Consider the following 13,069-nt stretch of genomic DNA (forward strand, 5'->3'; position numbering starts at 1 on the left):
TTTTAGTTTGCATGCTTGGCTTAAGTATGTGTGTCTTTGTCTGTCTTTGTCTGTCTGTCTGTCTGTCTGTCTGTCTGTCTGTCTGTCTCTCTCTCTCTCTCTCTCTCTCTCTCTCTCTCTCTCTCTCTCTCTCTCTCTCTGTATGCGGTGTCTGTACGCATGCACGTCCGTGTCTATGGACTTTTCTTTCTTCGGGCGGGTAGGCGTCATTTGGCTTATTTGATTTTTTTTTTTTAAACTTTTCTTCCCCGTGTTCCACGGTACCATCGTGTTTATCTATTCTACATGTGGAGATCCCAGTCCCGTCCCACCGCCCTTACCCCTGACAACCTCAAGTTTGTAATCTGTCGGTCTGTTTCTGTTTTGTTAGTTCGTTCGTTCGTTCGTTCGTTCGTTCGTTTTTCTTTTGGAAATCTGTTCACCTAGGACTATAACTGTTTGTACGAAACAGATAGTAATAGAATCTCAAGCCCATCCTACCGAGAACAAAACGTTTCAAAGAGAAAGAAAGGAAGGAGAAGGGGGAAAAATAAAAGTCTCTATATTTTCTTGCTTCCCTCTGTCACTCCTGATGGTTTAGATGTCTTCTTTTACAATTTTGTGTTTATTCTGTTTGGAATGAACGGGAGTGATCACCTTTCCGGGGATGAGTGTCTCATGTTTGTACCGTCCTGCTTCTTCTCTATTTAGAGTAGACCTGTGGATGTTTCTTTTCGCATGGGTTGAGTGTTGCAAAACTCTTTTAGCTTTTGCTTGTCTGTGAAGTTCTTTACCTCTCCTTCTATTCTAAAGGATAGCTTTGCTGGATAGAGTATCCTAGGCTGCATTGTTTTGTTTTGTTTTGTTTTGTGTTTCATTCAGGAATTTCAATAGATCTTGCCAATCCCTTCTGGCCTGACGTGTTTGTGGAGAGAAATCCGCTGAGAGCCTTATGGGGGTTCCCTTGGAACTCACTCTTTGTTTTTCTCTTGCCTAAAGGCATTTAGGATCATTGCTTTCTCCTTGACTCTGACCATCTGGATTAGGATAGGTCTCGGTGTGGGTCTGTTTGAGTTCTCCCTGTTTGGCACCCTCTGAGCCTCCTGGACTTGGATATCGGATTCCTTCTTTAGAGCTGGGAAATTTTCAGTCATGCTTTCTTCAAATACCTTTTCGACCCCCTTGCTTCTCCCTTCCCCTTCTGGAACCCCTATTGTGCGTAGATGGGCACGCTTTCGATGGTCCCGTAGGTCCCTGAGATTGTTTTCGTTGTTCTTTATTTGTTTTTCTCTCAGCTGTTCTGATTGGGTTCTTTCTGTTGTCCTGTCTTCTGGGCCACTTATTCGCTCCTCGGTGTGATCTAGCCTCCTTTGGACAGCCTTTAGACCACTTCTCATGTCAGCCAGTGAGCTGACCAGTTCTCCTTGACTCTTCTTTAGAGCTTCGATTTCGTTTTTGACGTACAGTATACATCTAAACACTATCACTTGGAGTTCCTTCGGTACTTGGATCTCTCCTTTTTTGAAATCTTGATCTAGCAGGCCATCCGTGTCTATTTTGTGGATCGTGCTTTCAGGGAATTTCTCTGGCTCTTTTCATTGGGAGTGGTTCCTCTGCTTCCTCATGCTGCTCCTATCTCTCTGGCACTGTGGCTTAAGGAGTATCAGTTATCTATTGTGGTCCTTAAGGAGTTTAGGTATTTATCTAAAGCCTATACAGGAATAAAACTTTAAAAGGGGGGGAGAGGGAGAGGGAGAGGGAGAGGGGGAGAGAGAGAGAGAGAGAGAGAGAGAGAGAGAGAGAGAGAGAGAGAGAGAGAGAGAGAGAGAGAGGGAGGGAGGGAGGGAGAGGGAGAGGGAGATAGAGGGAGACGGAGAGGGGGATAGGGGGAGAGAGAGAGACAGAGACAGAGACGGTGGGAGGGGGAGGGGGGTGGGGGAGCCGGATTTTAAAAGAATGGAGGAAAAAAAGGTTTGAAAAGAGTGTACAAGCAATAATAGAAGAGCAAGTGGAAGCAGAAGAGCGATCGAGGTGAGACGTCTTCTAAAAGCCTTTAAAAAATAGAAAAGATCAGAAAATAAAACACAATTGTTTCAAAAGTAAATTTTTAAAAGGTAATCGGAAATAAAACAGACTTTAACAAGAGATAAAACACAGGATTTGAAAAGGAGGGAGAAAGAAAAGGTTTGAAGACACTGTGTAATCAATAATAGAAGAGTAAGTGGAAGCAGAAGAGCGATCGAGTTGAGACGTCTTTTAATAACCTTAATAAAAAGGAGAAAAAAGATCGAGAAACGATATCTGAAACCTGTAAATAATCAATAACAGGAGATCTAAACCAAGAGAAGAGAAAAAGGAAAGGGGGTGGATGTTTAAAAATAATAATAATAAAAAGATTTTCAAGGAAACATTTAAAAGGGATTAAAACCGTCAACGTAGACGACTGTTCAAAAGTCAAGGTTAAAAAGGTAACAGAAGGTAAAACCGATAGAAGAGAGATTAAAAAAGAGAAAGGAAAAGGAAAAAAAAAAAGGGGGGGGGGGGGACGTGTTCCCGGCACCGCGGTCGGATGCTGCGTTCCTCCCGGGAAGGAGGGTGGCTGGCTGGCCGCCCGCCCTCTCCCGGCCCCGGTCGTTCCGCTGCTCCGTGCGGCTGTGTGCTCCGACTCGGGTCGGCGGCGCTCCTCTCCGTAGGTGGGCTCGGGGAAGACCGTGGAACCGCCCCGCCCCTAGCTGCGTCCCAAAACTCGGCTCCTTCTTAGTCATGGTGGCGCGAGTTCTCTGAGGTACCGGGGCAGAAATATCCTATCTGCCTCGGGCTGTAAACGAATCTCAGTCCTGCCTAGAAGGCTGCGGAGCCCCCGGGTGCGGATTCGAGTCTCGGCCCCGCCCCCGCCCGCATGCTGCACGCCAGAGGCTATGGCGGCTGTGGCTGCGTCCCGCCTCTCTTCTCGCGAGAAGCGCCGGTGATGGCGCCGCGGATCTGAGGAGACGGAGGCTACGGCGCCCCTCCCCCCAGGGCACACCGGCCGTGTTGCTTTGCCTTTCTTTTCCCGTCATGTATGGGGGGGGCGGGTTGTTCTGCTCTGTATCCCCTCCCGGCCGCCGCCCCGGTCCTCCGCCCGGCTCGTGCGGCCTGTCCCGGCCCCTGGCTGCCGGCCTGCGACTCGGGCTGGGTGTCGCGGGGACCCTCTGTGCCCGTTTCACTTGGGTCGGTCGGTCAAGGGGTGCTCTGGGTAGATCTGAGGCTCGGGGGCGCCCCCTCCGTCCCGTCGGCCTCTCCGTTGGAGAGGGGCAGTTTTGGCGAACGAGCCCTATTCCTCCTCTGCCGCTCCCTCCCCGCGGGACCGGTCCCTCCCGCACTGTTTTGCTTTTTACTCTTTCTTTTCTCCTTTTCTCCTACCAGATTTTGGGCGTCTTTGTCTTTCGAAGAGGGCGGTGTTCTGTCGGAGTTCCGCAGGTGCTCTGATTGGCCAAGTGGGTCCGTCGATGTGAGTTTTGGTGTATTTGTGGGAGAGGGTGAGCTACCAGTGTCCTTCTACTCCGCCGTCTTGCTTCTCCGCGGGTTATTTTTGAAGAGTAGGTGCTGGGGATTGAACCCTGGGCCTTTATTTTTTGCATGCTAAGCACGGGCTGTACTGCTGGATCTCTAGGCCCTCCCCACCGCAACACCCCCCCCCCCTTTCCCACCGCCTCCATAGTACTCGATGAATCTCCTGACTAGATATCTATGCTTCCTTGGAATGGGGCCGTCCGTTTCTTCATCGGATGGATGGACGTCTGTGGATTCGTCTCGTTTCTCTCCACTGCGGTGGGTGGCATCGGGGCGTGGGGTGGGGTTGAGTGGCGTGGGCTGGGAACTGTTCTTCACGTGTAGAGGTGGAGCGGAGCGATGAGGATGGTGACTTTTTCCCCCGAGTGCTCACGCCGGGTGATGGAGGCCTGTGGTCTCACTTGGAAGAGGACTCGGGTGACTGGAACAGAGCCCGTGTGGGGTCGTTGTGGAGGGAGGAACTCCACCCCCCCAGCCCCAGCCCCAGCCCCAGCCCCGGCACTTGTACCTCATCGAGGGACGGTCGGCCGAAAACAAATGAAAGCTGTCAGAGGTGGAGGTGGGGGTGGGGGTGGGGGTGAAGGGGTGGGTGTGTGTGTGTGTGTGTGTGTGTGTGTGTGTGTGTGTGTGTGTGTGTGTGTCCCCGTTCCCCGTACCACAGTCCCTGGTCGAGGCCCCCCGAGCGGAGAAACGCACGCCAGGCCGTCCGTGCTCCTGGTTGTCCGGCCGCGTGTCCCCGCCGCCCAGAGATCCCGAACCGTCCCGCTCGCTCCCCTGCCGGGTGCCGTGTGCCACCTGCCTGTCGGCCGGGCGCTATTTTAGACACTGCGAAGAAGTCGGCCGGACGGCCGGGCCGGGCCGGGCCGGGCCGGGCCGAGCCGAGCCGAGCCGAGCCGAGCACGTCCAGGCCGAGGTGGGTGGTGCTGGGTTCGGAGGAGTGGGGTACAAGCGGGAGGCGGGCGTCGATGGAGGGGAGGGGGAGGAGGAGGGGGAGCAGGGATGACGATGGGCTGGGGGGCTTGGCGTGTGGGGTGGGGGTGGGAGGGATGGTAGCCATCCTATGACTTTCTCTCCCCACCCCGCCTTTGGCAAGTCTGTTAGAGTGACGAGGTTGTGCTGGTTTCTGGCTGGTGCACACCATAGTGATTGTGTTCTTCTTTTTCCTGGTCTTTTTCAGGAACCCTCGTCCCGAGGGACTGAATCTAGTGCCCTGTGCTGCGCGGTACGACCTAGGGGTCGAATCTGCCAGGAGAGGTCTTACAAGGATCTGGAGGATCCTGGAAAACTGCTACCATCCGGAATCCTACATGGATATTCAAGATCTTGCGGATGGATGGACGGACGGAAGACGGATCGAATGGAGGCCCCGCCCCATCCCCTGGACCCCTTGGCCCAGGAGGATCGTGATGGGTCTGGAAAGGACTCTTCCGACGAGGGTCTCGGGATAGACTTTCTCGGTCCGCGGAAGGTGTTTCTGCACAAAGAGGAAGAGAGGGGCGTTCTCGGCAGGAGAGCCCGAACCGCCTCCTTTCAGGGATCCGCTCCAGTCTGGGTCGGGGTCGGGGTCAGAACGCGACCACCGACGGCTCCCCTCCCTCGTCTTGGCTCTCCAACTTGGGAAACCCTCCTCCCTGCCCCCTCACCCATCTTCTCGTCAGCCTGCCTCCAGCTTCCCCGTGCCAACTACCTCTCTCATGCTGCCGGACTTTCCTCCCCCTTGGGCCGCCAGGAAGCTCTCCCACTCCTCCACGTGCTTTGGCTTGGAATCCCTGACAAACACAAGCGGTGCTGGAGGGCGGGGCCGGGGGGCGGTGGCAGAAGGACTCCCTTCATCTTATGGGAGCGACTTTTATCTCCATAGGTGGCGATTGAGAAAACACATAAAATCACTCAGAAGAATACCCATGTGTAGTCTCCCGGACCTAGATCCGTGTCTGTCTGTCTGTCTGTCTCTCTCTGTCTCTCTCTCCATTTCGCTATTCTGTGTGTGTGTGTGTGTGTGTGTGTGTGTGTGTGTGTGCCTTTCTGTCTGTCTCCCTTGTCTCTCTTTCCTCTCCTCTCCCCTCCTCTCCTCTTCCCTGTTCTCCCCTCCCTTCCCCCCTCACCCCTCCGCTCCTCTCTTCTCCCCTCTCCTCCACTCCTCTCCTCTCCCCTCGCCTCCTCTCGCTTCCCCTTCCCTCCCCTCTTTTCCCTCCTCTCCTTTCCTGTCCTCTCCCCTTTTATCCCTCCTCTCCTCTGCGCTCTCTCTCTCTCTCTCTCTCTCTCTCTCTCTCTCTCTCTCTCTCCCCCCTTCCCTTCCCTCCCTCCTCCCTACCCCCCAACCCCTACCTTCACAGGGCCTCATAGATTGCAATCGGTTTCCATGAAATGTGATGAAGAGGGAATGAAGTTTAGAATGATATCCCCATGCCATCGAAACCTTCTTCCCCAGGGATAGCGAGTTATTTGTGGTTGTGTTTGTTTTTGTTTTTCTTGTTGTTGTTTTGGGGTGCAACGAGGGCACAGGAGGCGTTGGGAGTGAGGGTGATGTTTCTCTTTCTGTCTGTCTCCTCCTTAGGAAGGATTTTAAGAGGAGGGAGGACTCACAGAAATCTACCATCTCGTCTCGTACTGCAGCTGTGTTTGAGCTTCCTATACGATCTGGGCGGAACACTCCCCACCCTCACCTCAAGCCGCCATCGCCGCCCCCTCAGCCCCCAGCACCCCCGTCCAGTCCCGCGCTTGGGGCGGTGGTTGGGCATGGGGGGATGTTGGCGGGGTGGTCGTTGGTGGGGGTTGGGGTGGTGGAGGAAACCGGAAAACAGACCACTGTGGCACGTGGCTGACTGGGGCTTCAGGGTGAAGGAGGATGAATAAAATGGCCGGAATTAGGCTAACGGATTGCTTCGTTTTTGGGCGGGGGGGGGGGGGAGAGGAGGGGAGGATCATTAGGTCATTCATTCATTCATTCATTTGCTTGGGGGGGGGTGTCATTCGGTTTCTTATGCTCGCCCTTAAAACGGTCGACTCTTCTGACTGACCGGTTGCTGCTCACGGTTCCAGGCCCGTTGTTGAAACTGGAAGCTATCGATCTTACTGTTTCTACTGTATTTCAGTCATTGCAAGTCATCATCGTGCTGGGTCTCTGAGTCCTTCTCCGAGGAGAAGGTCGGTCACGGGACTACTGACCTGACAAAATAGCCTGAGTGACCAAGAAGGCCACACCTTGAGTGCTTATGAGATAATGAGATCTAACCGCCAGCCTCTATAGAATGGGTCACCTGGGAGGCATCGTGACACCATGCTGAGTCTTCTGATGAGAAAACGATTCTGTGGATGGTGATCGATGCTTGATTGTTTGAGCTATGGCTCTAGAACCACCCCACCCACTCCATCCCCAAGGTGGGTACACAGTTTTGAAGACGCTAGCCTGCTGTGAATCCCCTTTGCCCGGCAGAGCGATAAAATGACCTCTTTTCTTCTAAGCTCCAAGACCTTGTCTCTGGATTCTTGGGCTCATCGGGGACGGGGGCCGATCTTTCGGCAACAAGCGTGCTTCAGAAACAACGGATGCCCGAGAAGGACACTCTGCCTCTCCCTCTTCTTCCGGGCCTGAAATGGGGAGGAAAAAATATCGCTTCCCCTGGAAGCCGGAGTCCAGAGCCCGCCATCCGGAGGGACTTCTGGCTTGGCCTTCTCCTGGGGTGGGGGGAGGGCACGCCACCGCACGTGTTCTTTGTCAACTCCCCGTTTCTCTCTTCTCGAGTTATCTCTTTGGGAAGGCTCCCACACTGGATGAAAACAGACAGACAGACAGGCTGGTATCTCTCCCTACCCCACCCTTCGCCCCCCAAATGACTGATCTTCTGTCCCATCAAAATCACCACTTGTTTTCCAACGTGGCTTTCTTGGATCCTGGAGGACTGACATCAACTTAGAGCCAAGATGGGCACAGAACTGAAGGACCTTCTCGGCTGGCCTAAGAAGTCTGTCATCGTGATGTGGGAGGTATTCTTCGAGGGACCTATCTGACTAAGTGCTTGACGGCCTTTTGGACTTTGAACCAACTTGGAGATAGGAACTAGGATGAGAGGGCCCCCGAAATAGCTCAGCAAACTCTTCTCCACCCTTAGAAGAGAGACAGACAGATAGACAGACAGACAGAGAAAGAGAGAGAGAGAGAGAGAGAGAGAGAGAGACAGACAGACAGACAGACAGACAGACAGTGTGTGTGTGTGTGTGTGTGTGTGTGTCTGTCTGTCTGCCTGCCTGTCTGTCTGTCTGACGGTCTGTCGGTCTGTCTGCCTGCTTATTGTAGGAACTCTCTGTCAATGGAAGTATAGTTGACTTACAATGTTGTGTTCATTTATGACGTACGGCATAGTGATTCACTTATTCACACACACACACACACACACACACACACACACACACACACACACACACACGTATACTTTTTCAGGATAGGTTATTACAAGCTATTGAACATAGTTCCCTGTGCTAGACAGTAGGACCTACTTGTGTACCTAGTTTGTATAGGGTGGTTTATATCTGCTAATCCCAAACTCCTGATTTATCCCTCCGCCTTACCCCGTTCCTCCACCCTACCCTGTCCCCTGTGTTAACCATCGGTTTCTTTTCCATGTCTGCGAGTCCAGTCTGTTTCTGTTTTGTAAATAGGTTCCTTGGAGTCTTTTTAAAATGGAGTTATTTATGTATGGATGGGTGTCTTGACTTACTTTCAGATCCCACCTAGAAGTGATGGCATAGGATATCTGTCTTTCCCTGGGTGACTGACTTCACTAAAACTATGGAACGCTTCACGCATGGGCGTGTGTCGTCCACGTTCAGGGGCCGTGCTGATCTTCTCTGGATGGTTCCCATGTTAGTCTATGTCCTGTGGCAGCAAGTGCTTTCCTTAGGGTTTTTGTCTCAACCTGAAAGCCAGCCCGGAGACTGAAGGTCTTCTAGTTGCCTCCACTATCTGCCTAGGACCCTCTCCACGAATGTTTCCCATTTTCTCTCACCCTTTTGCCTTGGCATCATTGAGTACGAAAACGCTCCGTCTCCTGAAGCCTTGCAGACTGAAGCTGGACAACGGGAGGTAAACGTCAGAGAAATGGCCACAACAGCTCCTGTGGAAACCATCCTCGGGCCTGTTTTCGGGGGAGCCGCTCAGAGAGTTGAGCCGAACACCCCAGGACATCATCAGAGGCATTTCAAACTGCTCGAGCCGTTTCGATGACCCCGATGTGTGGAAATCTCCTACCAGACTGACCCCCTACTCCCGGCCCTGAATCTGGTTTCTCATCTGCTCCGACGATTCACCTTTGTGCTGTACTTTGGTTGTCCACACAAGTGCCTCTTAGGCGATACCTGACTGCTTGCTCCCTAGGCCTAGCTTCAGAAGCCCATCGACACCACCGCCTCCTGAGACGAGATACTACAACGGCAACAGTTTCCTTGAACAGACCTGTTCTCAGAACTAAGAAACTGGGTCCATGAAACGCAGGCCCCCTAGGAAACCATTCCCTCCCTCCTGCCCCCAGACCGCACGCACGCACGCACGGACGCACACGCACACGCACACGCACAGTCAACAGCCCAGCTTTTAATGTGTAAAACTTCCAGGGAAGTTACAGAATAGGGAAATGTTGGGGTCCAGAGTAGGCTGCCCCAAAATGTGCCCGATGGATTATGCTGAATGAAAGGGACTTCACAAGTGGCCAAGGGGGAGGGTATAGGTCAGTGGTAGAGTGTGTGCTTAGCAAGCAAGCACAAGGTCTTGGGTTAAATCCCCAGTACCTCCGGTCAAAAATAAATGCATAAAATCGAATTCCTCTCCCCGCCCGCCCCCCAAAGTATACACTGCTGTATGTCAACTCTGTCTCAATAAAACTGGAAGGAAAAAAAAGGAAGGAAAAAAAAAAAAAAGCATGATTTAACAAAAGAAAGAAACAAACAAAGAAAGAACTGCCCGAGGCAAGAGGAACACTCTGTCCCTCCTTTCTGCCTCCCTGGAAGCAGGGGAAAAAGAATTTTTTTTTTTTTTAAAGTCTCCCATCCCAGAGGAATCTATCAAGTCAGAGGTCTGCTTCCATGCCCTTCCATGATTCTCAAACGGTTTAGTGGGGTTTACCCAGGTTAGGAAAAGGAGGGGACTCCTTTGGCCTGAGACCAGGCGAGATTCTCCCCCTCCCTCCCGCCTCCCTCCGTGCAGTTGGGACGGGGTGGCCTAAGGGTGGGGAAATTGAAACCAAAAAACAAAAGCCGTTCAACGGAGAGGAGCCGGAGGCCAAGTCAAAGGCTCTGACCTGAGCACAGAGCTTTCTGCATTTGAATGAAGCGATTGAACGAGGCCCTGCCGAATGGATCCTCCTGACGTCCCCGCCCCCGCTTCCAGGAGACAGTCCAGTCGATTTAGGACCCGATTTGGGACCGATCGGTGGAGGAGGCCTGGGCGGCGGCGGCAGTGGCGGCGGCGGCGGCGGCGGCGGCGGAAGCAGCGGCGGGGGGGCGGGGGGGGGGGGTGCGCGGGCGGGGGCGGGACCAACGGTCGCTCCAGCTCTGCCTGCCTGCCTGCCTGCCTGCCTGCCTGCCTGCCTGCGGGGCTGAGGCCTGAGGGCCACGCTGGTTCCTGCCACTCAGGGAAACTTGTGCGGGTGTTGCCGAAAGATCGCCCCCCCCAACCCCGTCCCTGACGAGCCAAATAACCCAGAGACAGGGTCTTAGAGTTTAGAAGAAAAGAGGCAGCTTGATTGCTTTGCTGGGCAAAGGGGACTCACAGCAGGCTAGTAGTGCCTTCCAAACTGTGAACCCGTCTTGGGGTTGGGGTTTCATGCTTCTGTGGACGAACAGGTTGGAGCATGAAAGGGAATCACAACAGGCGGGAGCATAAAAGGTGCTCATGATCAACAAGGGTCTCTGATAAAACTTCCTCCTAAATCTGGATGAGTGTCTGGTAACATGGGACCTCCTGGTGGTCTAGTAGGTCATCAGCCCGTGACCTTCTTTCTCTGGTCAGACTCACCCGGCGGCACCAGCGCCACGGAGGAACTCGGGGTGGGGGGGTGGGAGGGGGCTGGTCGTTCTCCTGAGCTTATCCTCCCGTGACTCCCTTCCTGGGGAAAGACTCAGACGTCAAACATGATTGTCAATTTGAACGATCAGAGGAAGGTCCAATCAAACAGTTAGAATCGACAACTTTAGCTGCTTTGAACAGTGGGCCTGGGGCTGGGAGCGGTGTCTGGTCAGTCGAGTTTGCTGATCGTTCTAAAAGCAAGCAGTAAGCATAAAGCCCAAAATTGGCTTAGCCTAAGTGCGGCCACTTCATGATTCCTCCTTCACTGGGGGCCGAGGCGTGGGGGAGGGCGGGGGTGGGGGACACGACTGAGGTGGCGACGAACTTCTCCGTGAATGCTCGGAGCCGAACTGCTCTCTGGGCCTAGGTCCAAAAAAGGCCTGAGTCTCAGCTATGACAGGTTCTCTCTCTTTCTGGGCACATGGACTGACTCGCCCCGCATCCTCCCATCCTGTCAGACCCTTCGGACACGCACCTCCACCCGAGGAGTTCTTTGGCCTCGTCCAGAAAAAACAAACACACGCACGAACAAAACCAACCGAGCACACAGAAACCCTGATGATCTCCTTGGACCCCATTCACTTCGGAGAGTCCCTCTCGTAGAAATCCCCTCAGCTCGATGATTTCACCATAGCCGCCTCCCTTTCTCTGCCGCAGTGACCCCCACCCCCACCCCCACCCCTGCGTGGGCCCTGTCCCTCTACCTATCAAAAACCAAACCCCAGGAGAAAAGAAAATCAGAATGCTGCTTTGAGCCACTGGATCTGTGAAAGGAACCAAACAGAAAGCCGAAATAACCAAACCAGCCGAACACCAAAAGCGAACAGACAGATACCCCAGAAAGAAGGGCACGCTGACCCTGGCCCCTTTCCTTCCTGGAATCAGGACATAACATACATCTACACCCCCCCCCCCCCTCCCCGGCCAGGGCCTGTCTTTGCTCAACCCAATAGAAGAGCATTTATGTTTTGCCAGTTTTCTGGGTCCTTCTTTGTTTCATAAAACTGAGAAGAAATACGTGTGGAAGTTCTCTCCTATGAATTGAACAGACTGAAGATCCTTTAAATAACCAAATGAGGTGGAAGTGCCAAGAGTACCATACGGGAACACACCGAGACACATCATCATCAAATTGACCAAAATTAAGGGTAAGGAGAAAATATTAAAATGAGCGAGAGAAAAGCAACAAATAACATACAAGGGAACTCCCGTAAGGTTATCAGCTGATTTTTCAGCAGAAACTCTACAGGCCAGAAGTGGGTGGCACAACATATTTAAAGTGATGAAAGGGGAAAAGTGACAGCCAAGAATACTCTACTCAGCAAGGCTCTCGTTCAGATTTGAGGGAGAAATCAAAAGCTTCACAGATAAACGAAAGCTACAAGATTTCAGCACCATCAAGCCGGCTTTACAAGGAATGTTAAAGGATCGTCTCAAGTCATCAAACCCTAAGAAAAGAGAACAAAAACATGACAGAGAAAGGGAGGGAGGGAGTGGGGAGAGAGAGAGAAAGAGAGAGAGAGAGAGGGAGAGAGAGAGAGAGAGGAGACCTACAAAAGATGGCTTTGCCTGTTTAGGGTCTTCCATTGTTCCTTATACATTTTGAAATTGTTTGTTCTAGTTCTGTGAGGAATGTCGTGAGTATTTTGACAGGGGTTGCACGGAACCTGCGGATTGCTTTGGGTAGTGTGGCCATTTTGATAGTATTGATTCTGCCAATGCAAGAGCACAAGACAGCTTTCCATTTCTTTGTGTCATTTCAGATTCTGGAGTATAGGTAACCTCCTCGATTAAGTTTATTTCTAGGCATTTTACTGTTTTTGACGCAATGGAAGTGTTTATCCCAGTTATAAAATTCTGGTTTTTAAAGTGGAGGAGGGGAAAAAAAAAAAAAAAAAAAAAGGAAAGGAAAGGCCACAAATGGCAAAATATCCTTCTTTCTTACGGGTGAATTGTATTCCATTCCGTGTGTGTATATGTGTGTGTGTGTGTGTGTGTGTGTGTGTGTGTGTGTGTGTGTGTGTGTGTCCCCTCTTTTTATCTATTCAAATATTGATGTGCACTTAGGATGCTTCCGTATCTTGGCCATTATAAATGATGTTGCTGTTAATAGCAGGGTGTGTGTATCTTTTTGAATTCATCCTTATTTTGCGGTTGGCTTTATTCCTTTGATAACTATGTAAGTTTAAAAAGCTAAAGCGCTAAACCTTCCTGGAAACAATGAACAGTACATATATGTAAATTAAAAAATATGTGTGCAGTAAAAAATTAAAAAATAAATACATGAATAAAAAAGAAAGAAAGACAAGGAAATTAGCTATCAAGCCATGAAAGACATGGAAGAAACTTAGAAGACATCTTACTAAATCAAAGAAACCGGTCTGAAAATGTTACCAACTGGACAATTCCAACCAAAGGACATCCTGGAAAAGGCAAAGCTCTAGAAACAATAAAAAGATCGTGGTATCCAGGGGTTTG

At 51.7% G+C, this 13,069-nt stretch overlaps 1 non-coding gene across 1 annotated transcript; it reads right to left on the reverse strand.

Annotated features, from left to right (window-relative positions):
• Nucleotides 1–8,314: 8,314 nt before the first annotated feature.
• LOC140692288 (U6 spliceosomal RNA) lies at nt 8,315–8,423 on the reverse strand. Its single transcript, XR_012067858.1, has one exon. It is a non-coding gene; the product is annotated as a U6 spliceosomal RNA (small nuclear RNA).
• Nucleotides 8,424–13,069: the final 4,646 nt, after the last annotated feature.

This window comes from Vicugna pacos, unplaced genomic scaffold (assembly GCF_048564905.1).
Source record: "Vicugna pacos unplaced genomic scaffold, VicPac4 SAC-SAT, whole genome shotgun sequence".
Classification (NCBI taxonomy): Eukaryota; Metazoa; Chordata; class Mammalia; order Artiodactyla; family Camelidae; genus Vicugna; species Vicugna pacos.